Below are 7,364 nucleotides of genomic sequence, written 5' to 3' on the forward strand. Positions count from 1 at the left end.
ATCATGTGACCACTGGTATAGAACTTTTAAGTGTTACAGGGTTTAGGTTAGCATCTCACTATTGTAGATCAGAAATGGAGAAAGGAGGAGTTGCCACATTCATCAGGAACTGTCATAAATTTAAGAACATAGACATTCATAAATTTTGCCTAGAACAGCATATGGAAGCATGTGCAACAGAATTAGATTTTCACAAAAAATCTTTCATAATATTAAGTGTATATCGAGCACCTGCAGGTAACTTTAATCTGTTTGTAAACCACCTTGAAGCTGTACTGGCCCATTTAACAACCAAAAACAAAGAAATAGTGGTTGCTGGTGATTTCAATGTAGATTTCCTTAAAGACTCTCCCAATAAGAACCTATTTGAGTTAGTAACACTATCATTCAACTTAATTCCCACAGTAAAGTTCCCCACTAGGATAACCACTTGCTCACAAACAGCCATTGATAATATCTTTATAGAAAAGTCAAATGAACAAAATTATATTACAAAACCAATAGTCAATGGCCTCTCAGACCATGACATGCAGTTCCTTCTGTTAAATGTTAATACTGAACAGGATATAAAATCTGTTAAATCTGAGCTCAAGAGGGTAATCAGTAAGCCAAAAATTGATTATTTTAGGACACTCCTCAGAGACATTCACTGGACTGATGTTTACAGTGCTCATGGCATGAATGAAAAATATAACATTTTTGCTAATAAAGTGCTTACCTTATTTGAACACTGCTTTCCCCCAAAACTTACCAAGGTTAGAGCAAAGTCTACAAAGAAGCCATGGATTACTCGAGGAATAGGGGTATCTTGTAAAACAAAAAGAAAACTGTATCTGTCAATCCGAAACATTTCCAATGTTGATGCTATAGCACATTATAAGAAATACTGCAAAATATTAAAGACTGTAATACGGATGTCAAAGCAAATATATTACAAGGAAAAGATAGTCATATCAGATAACAAAATAAAGACAATATGGGATATAGTGAAGGAGGAGACCGGTAGAACCAGACATGAAGAGGAGCAAATAGCATTAAGAGTAAATGATGCATTGGTGACAGATGTGTATAGTGTTGCAGAACTTTTTAACAAACATTTTATAACTGTTACAGAAAAGATGGGGTTGTCAGGTTCGGTAGATGCTGCTATGGATTACCTTAGACCAGACATTTCAAGTAACTTCCATAATATGAATTTGACCCTCACTACCCCAACAGAAATAATGTCCATCATAAAATCTTTAAAATCAAAAACATCTAGTGGGTATGATGAAATATCAACAAAGTTAATTAAAGAATGTGATTCTGAGCTATGTAACATATTAAGCTATCTGTGTAACCAGTCGTTTATCAGTGGAATATTTCCCGAATGGCTGAAATATGCTGAAGTTAAGCCACTGTTTAAGAAGGGAGATAAAGAAATAGCATCAAATTTCCGTCCAATTTCACTGTTGCCAGCATTCTCAAAAATTTTCGAAAAAGTAATGTACAGTCGTCTTTATAACCATCTTATCTCAAATAACATACTGTCAAAGTCACAATTTGGATTTCTAAAAGGTTCTGATATTGAGAAGGCTATCTACACTTACAGTGAAAATGTACTTAATTCATTAGACAAAAAATTGCAGGCAACTGGTATATTTTGTGATCTGTCAAAGGCATTTGACTGTGTAAATCACAATATCCTTTTAAGTAAACTAGAATATTATAGTGTAACAGGAAATGCTGCAAAATGGTTCAAATCTTATATCTCTGGCAGGAAACAAAGGGTGTTATTAGGAAAGAGACATGTATCAAGCTATCAGGCATCATCCAACTGGGAACTAATTACATGTGGGGTCCCACAAGGTTCCATTTTGGGGCCCTTACTTTTTCTTGTGTATATCAATGACCTTTCATCAGTAACATTACCAGATGCCAAGTTTGTTTTGTTTGCTGATGATACAAACATTGCAATAAATAGCAAATCAAGTGTAGTCTTAGAAAGATCAGCCAATAAAATATTTGTAGACATTAATCACTGGTTCCTAGCCAATTCTTTGTCACTAAACTTTGAAAAAACACACTACATGCAGTTCAGAACTTGTAAGGGGTGTCCCAAGAGTATATGTCTAACATATGATGACAAGAAGATCGAAGAAGTGGACGGTGTTAAATTCTTGGGATTACAGCTTGATAATAAATTCAACTGGGAGGAGCACACCACAGAACTGCTGAAGCGTCTTAACAAATCTCTGTTTGCAATGCGAATTTTGTCAGACATAGGGGATATAAAAATGAAAAAGCTGGCATACTATGCTTACTTTCATTCCATAATGTCATATGGGATTATTTTCTGGGGTAATTCATCAAGCCAAGGTAAAGTTTTCCGGGCACAAAAACGTGCAGTAAGAATTATATGTGGTGTGAACTCAAGAACATCCTGCAGAAGCCTGTTTAGGGAACTAGGGATACTAACTACAGCTTCCCAATATATTTATTCCTTAATGAAATTTGTCATTAAAAATATATCACTTTTTCAAACCAACAGCTCAATTCATGGAATCAATACTAGAAATAAGAATAATCTTCACAAGGATTTAAAGTCACTTAGTCTTGTACAAAAAGGTGTGCATTATTCAGGAACACACATTTTCAATAACTTGCCAGCAGCCATAAAAAGCTTAACAACCAATGAAATTCAGTTTAAGAGAAGCCTAAAGGATTTATTGGTGGCCAACTCCTTCTACTCCATTGATGAATTTCTGAGGAAAACCAACTGATTTGTATATAAGTACAACATAACTTCTGCACAATTTCAGTGCAGTAATGTGTTCACTGAAAATTTGTGTGTGTGTGTGTGTGTGTGTGTGTGTGTGTGTGTGTGTGTGTGTGTGTGTGTGTGTGTGTAAGTATAATCTAACTTCTGCACCATTTCAGTGCAGTAATGTGTTCATTGTAAATAAGTATTACAGTAGTTGTATTACATGTTTCTTACCTTATAAATAAATATAAAACTTTTTTATTTTAAATTCAGTGCAATAGTATTTGTAAAATGACTCTTAGTGTTCATTAAAAAATGACGATCATTCCACTTGGGACCTGTGGAATGGTACATTAGCTTATTTGTTTTAGTTTAAATATTTGTCATGTATTGTTGTTTTTCTGACATGTTCCACATCCTGGAGGACCTCCTCACTACGGATCAATTGGAATGAAAGTAAATCTAATCTAATCTAATCTAATCAGGCTATGTGACATTACTTTACCCATATTCCACTTATGGTTTTCTCACAAACTAATTATCATCCCTTATTCCCTCTTGTGCCTAATTTCATCCTTTATCCGTCCGCTTAATTTTTATATACTGTTGTTGCAGCGTGTTACAAAGATGGCAAATGGTTTACACACAATAATTTTACTTGGTTGTCAGTTATTTATTGGCCCACGTGTCCTTTTACAATTACCTTAGAGATGTAAAGCTGTGTTTCTCCACAAGTAATCCACTAAGACCACCTACTCCTCATGATGAATACTTCCTATTATTGTGTATTTAAATTTAAAAAAAAATTGAAATGCATAAATCGCCCTGTCACCGACACAGAGAAAGTATGAAAAGCTTTCCAAATGTGCTACGAATATAGCTCCACTGGAGTATCTTGAAATACTTTAGCACAATATAAAATTTCCAGAAAACATGTAAAACGGACAAATGTTATTGACAAGCCACAATTATTTCATCTTTACAAGCTGTTTCTTGTTTTAATTCGAAATATCACATAATTAGCTAATAAGATAACAATTCATCTCTAAAAGTTGTTGAAAACTATCTTTTTCGAAGTACTGTCTTAATATTGTAAGAAATGTAATATCTGGATAAACAATTACTGTTTGACGTGTTTATGCCTTTATAATATGCACAACTGCAACAACTGAAAGTGTTCGCAGGTGAACGTGAACCCTAGTAAAGTACAAACACATTGTTGTTTGATTTACCTTTGCCCAAATTTTGTACAGTTACTTTTAGACCCATTAAGCTTTTCTTTTTTTAAATGTAGTATTAGTGATAATTATATCGGCTTCTGACTGATGTGTGTTAATGGTAAAAAACCAGTATACACTATTGCACACAAGCATTGATGAAAAACTAATATAAACACCTTATGCAGGATCCCGAGGTGTCGAAACGCATCATGCATTTTAAACAAAATCACAGTTCGCATGTGTGACCTTTATTCTATATTTTACAGAAGTGAGTCAGACTAAAATCACCTCAGATGAAGTTAAGGCATTTCAAATGTTTAAGCCCCGACAGTCCAGATAGTTTCAAGGCTCGATAAATAAATAGTAAAGCTGTCGTTTCAGTGCCTCATATGTTCTACACAACCGGCCCGCACTTGAGCACAACGCGCAGAACCTTCATACAAACATGAAATTGTCAGAAAATTTCTCCTTTAGGATGTTGTTCAACTCGCGAATCACATTGGGTTGAATGTCGGTTACGTCGTCAAAGCATTGACTCTTCATGTGAATTTCTGCACTTTGCCGTTTTGTGGTAGGTTTGTACTGATAATATGAAATATCGATTTTTCCAGAAAAGAACTACACACGTTTTATATTTCAGTCAGGTCACAGCACCCACTGGTCATTATTTTTGTTCCACAGTCAAGGTGTGCGAGGCAAACTTTGTACCCGCTTTTCTCTTCTTAAAAACGTTTTGCAAAATGTCTTGCACTCTTGATCCAGAGAAGTTGCTCCATTGCGATTTGTGACACAAAGGCGCTGACGCACTACGGCTGCGCGTCCACGACTTATCACTGCCTGCTCACAACTGACTGGTCGAAAGCTCGTCTGTTGTTAACTCAAGTTGCCACCGTAGTTACTACACTGACGTCTTGTATATGCCAGAAACAGAACCAATCTCGGGACTTTTTGAACGTACAGTGCCAACGGTCTTGCCGCAGTGGTAACACCGGTTCCCGTCAGATCACTGAAGTTAAGCGCTGTCGGGCTGAGATAGCAGTTGGATGGGTGACTATCCGGTCTGCCGAGCGCTGTTGGCAAGTGGGGTGCACTCAGCCTTTGTGAGGCAAACTGAGGAGCTACTTAATACAGTAGTAGCGGCTCCGGTCTCGGGAAACTGACATGCGGCCGAGAGAGAGGTGTGCTGACCACATGCCCCACCAAATCCGCATACAGTGACTCCTGTGGGCTCAGGATGACTCGGCCGCCGGTCGGTAGCTTTGGGCCTTCCAAGGCCTGTTCGGGAGGAGTTTAGTTTGTTTTTGGACGTACAGTGTAGGCTTTCTCCTGTTTCACCCGTGGCTTGCGTTTCGCTTCCATATTCGGATATGCATTGGATGTCCAGTTTCAGAATCTTTTTTCTCAGTTATGTATCAGTAATTCGTATCAGTAGACCTCCGTTATCGATGAAAGATTTTTTCACCTGTGTTATTTATTTACTCGTGTGAATAACGGTCTTTGGTAGTCTCCTTGTAGTTAACGCCACTGGACTGTTTGTGAGCCATGTGTCAACAGTCTCGTGCAGCTGACTGTGATGAGTCCGTATTTAAGAAAACTACGTTCTGCCTGATGACCCGAGAGAACGAAATCGGCTGTCGACACGTAGGTAATCCTCACCTACTGAATAGCACCAAGAGATTGCCGAGCTTATCGTCCCCATCCAAAGAGCAGATCACCGTGAGACATATTGAGAGGGTAGGAATTTAGTCAATACTGAGGCGCAAGATCTGGTGAAAGGGTACTGGCAATGATTTTTTTCCACCAACAAGATTCAAACCAGCTTCCTTGGAGTCGAGAGCTAACGAACAACAATTTTTCATGGGCTGAGGACATAATCTCTCTGCCTCTGCCAAGCTACTGCTGATTCCAAACGTAGGAGTGTAATGGTTAAGGCACTCGATTCTGACCCGAGAGGAACTGAGTTCAATTTCCGATCGGCCACCCCGATTTAATTTCGCCTGAATCATTTAAGGCGATTGTAGAAACAATTCCATTGCAAAGTACATGTAATATATATTTTCTATACCGTGAGCTTGTGTGTAATAACTGTGTAGCGAGACTGGTAAGCAAAGACTTATTCAGTGACTGCTCTCATAGTAGCGGACAATGGTTAAATATTATTTCTTGAAGAACATGATCTCTGGACGTAATAATTAAGACTAAGATTAGGTCTTCTTCTGTTCTAGGCTTGGCCATAATAGAAACCAATTGGCTGGATGGGCAATTAATTAGTTAAAGGATTTGTGCATCACCATTGTATTCGTACGAAACTATTATTATCATAAAAATGGATTTTCGCCGAAGAACATTTATTAAGTGAGACTCAGCCAAAAACCATTATTTCTATTCATTATTAATACCTGTGAGAAAGTTCATATTTTATTTGAGTAAGGTCGACGCGACGTTGTGGAGAATTCCACGAACCTGCAACCAACGAGATGGGCACAACTTCGGTCAAAAAAAAAAAAAAAAAAAAGTCCTTGCCATATCAAGCTAATCTAGTAAATATAAGAAGCGATGAAGGTAGTTTGTGTATCATCAGAATATTACTTAACGTTTTACATACACAAGCACAGTTAACAATATACAATACCGAACCGTGAATTTATTTTCAAAGAATATAAGAATTTACTTTATTTACTAGCGATTCATCATGAACATTAACACTTTTAATCACACTATGTGAGCGTGGAGGTAGTTGCCAGGGAGTAACTGATGAAATAAAATGAAATTGCTTTTAAGAAATGGGAATTTTATTCCTAAAAGTTTTTTTTTTAAGAAATAGATTTAAAATTATAAGCAGAAAGCATCCGCTAAATATCAAGTTACAATTTATTCAGAGGCAGAAAGAAACAAATTCTTGAGTGTATGAGCTTTCGGGCTGAGAAGCCTGCCGCTCCATTTTGAGGCGGCCGTAGTCACGACCGCTCACAACAACCTCTGAAAGACTACACAGGTGCAAATCTGCAACACACCAGATTACCTTAAAGTACAAGTTTTAACAATTCACAGAAGCACACAAGCTATGCACCCCGTACGAGGATGGAAATGGTACAAAACACTATAATTAAAAGATTAACTTGCCACCTTACGTGCAACTTGATTTTATCTTCTAAGAAAAGTCTTACGGTGGAAGGGTGGCAACTTTATATACTAAAATGACGATTTAAATAAAAGCCCATGAAATGCAATCTTACATAAAATTATACAAGGTTGGCCAAACATGCTCTACAGTACACATATACCGTCTGTCAAGATGATAGGTAAGACAAAAACATATTTCAGGAATTAGGCCGTTACACTTCAAGCAATAAATTCGTTAACACACCGAATCCGACAAACATGACAGAGGCAGCTATTAG

General features: G+C 37.2%; 1 pseudogene; it reads left to right on the forward strand.

Annotated features, from left to right (window-relative positions):
- Positions 1 to 4,924: 4,924 nt before the first annotated feature.
- On the forward strand, positions 4,925 to 5,042 carry LOC126476140 (5S ribosomal RNA; annotated as a pseudogene).
- Positions 5,043 to 7,364: the final 2,322 nt, after the last annotated feature.

The sequence above is a fragment of the Schistocerca serialis genome, chromosome 4 (assembly GCF_023864345.2).
Source record: "Schistocerca serialis cubense isolate TAMUIC-IGC-003099 chromosome 4, iqSchSeri2.2, whole genome shotgun sequence".
Lineage (NCBI taxonomy): Eukaryota > Metazoa > Arthropoda > Insecta > Orthoptera > Acrididae > Schistocerca > Schistocerca serialis.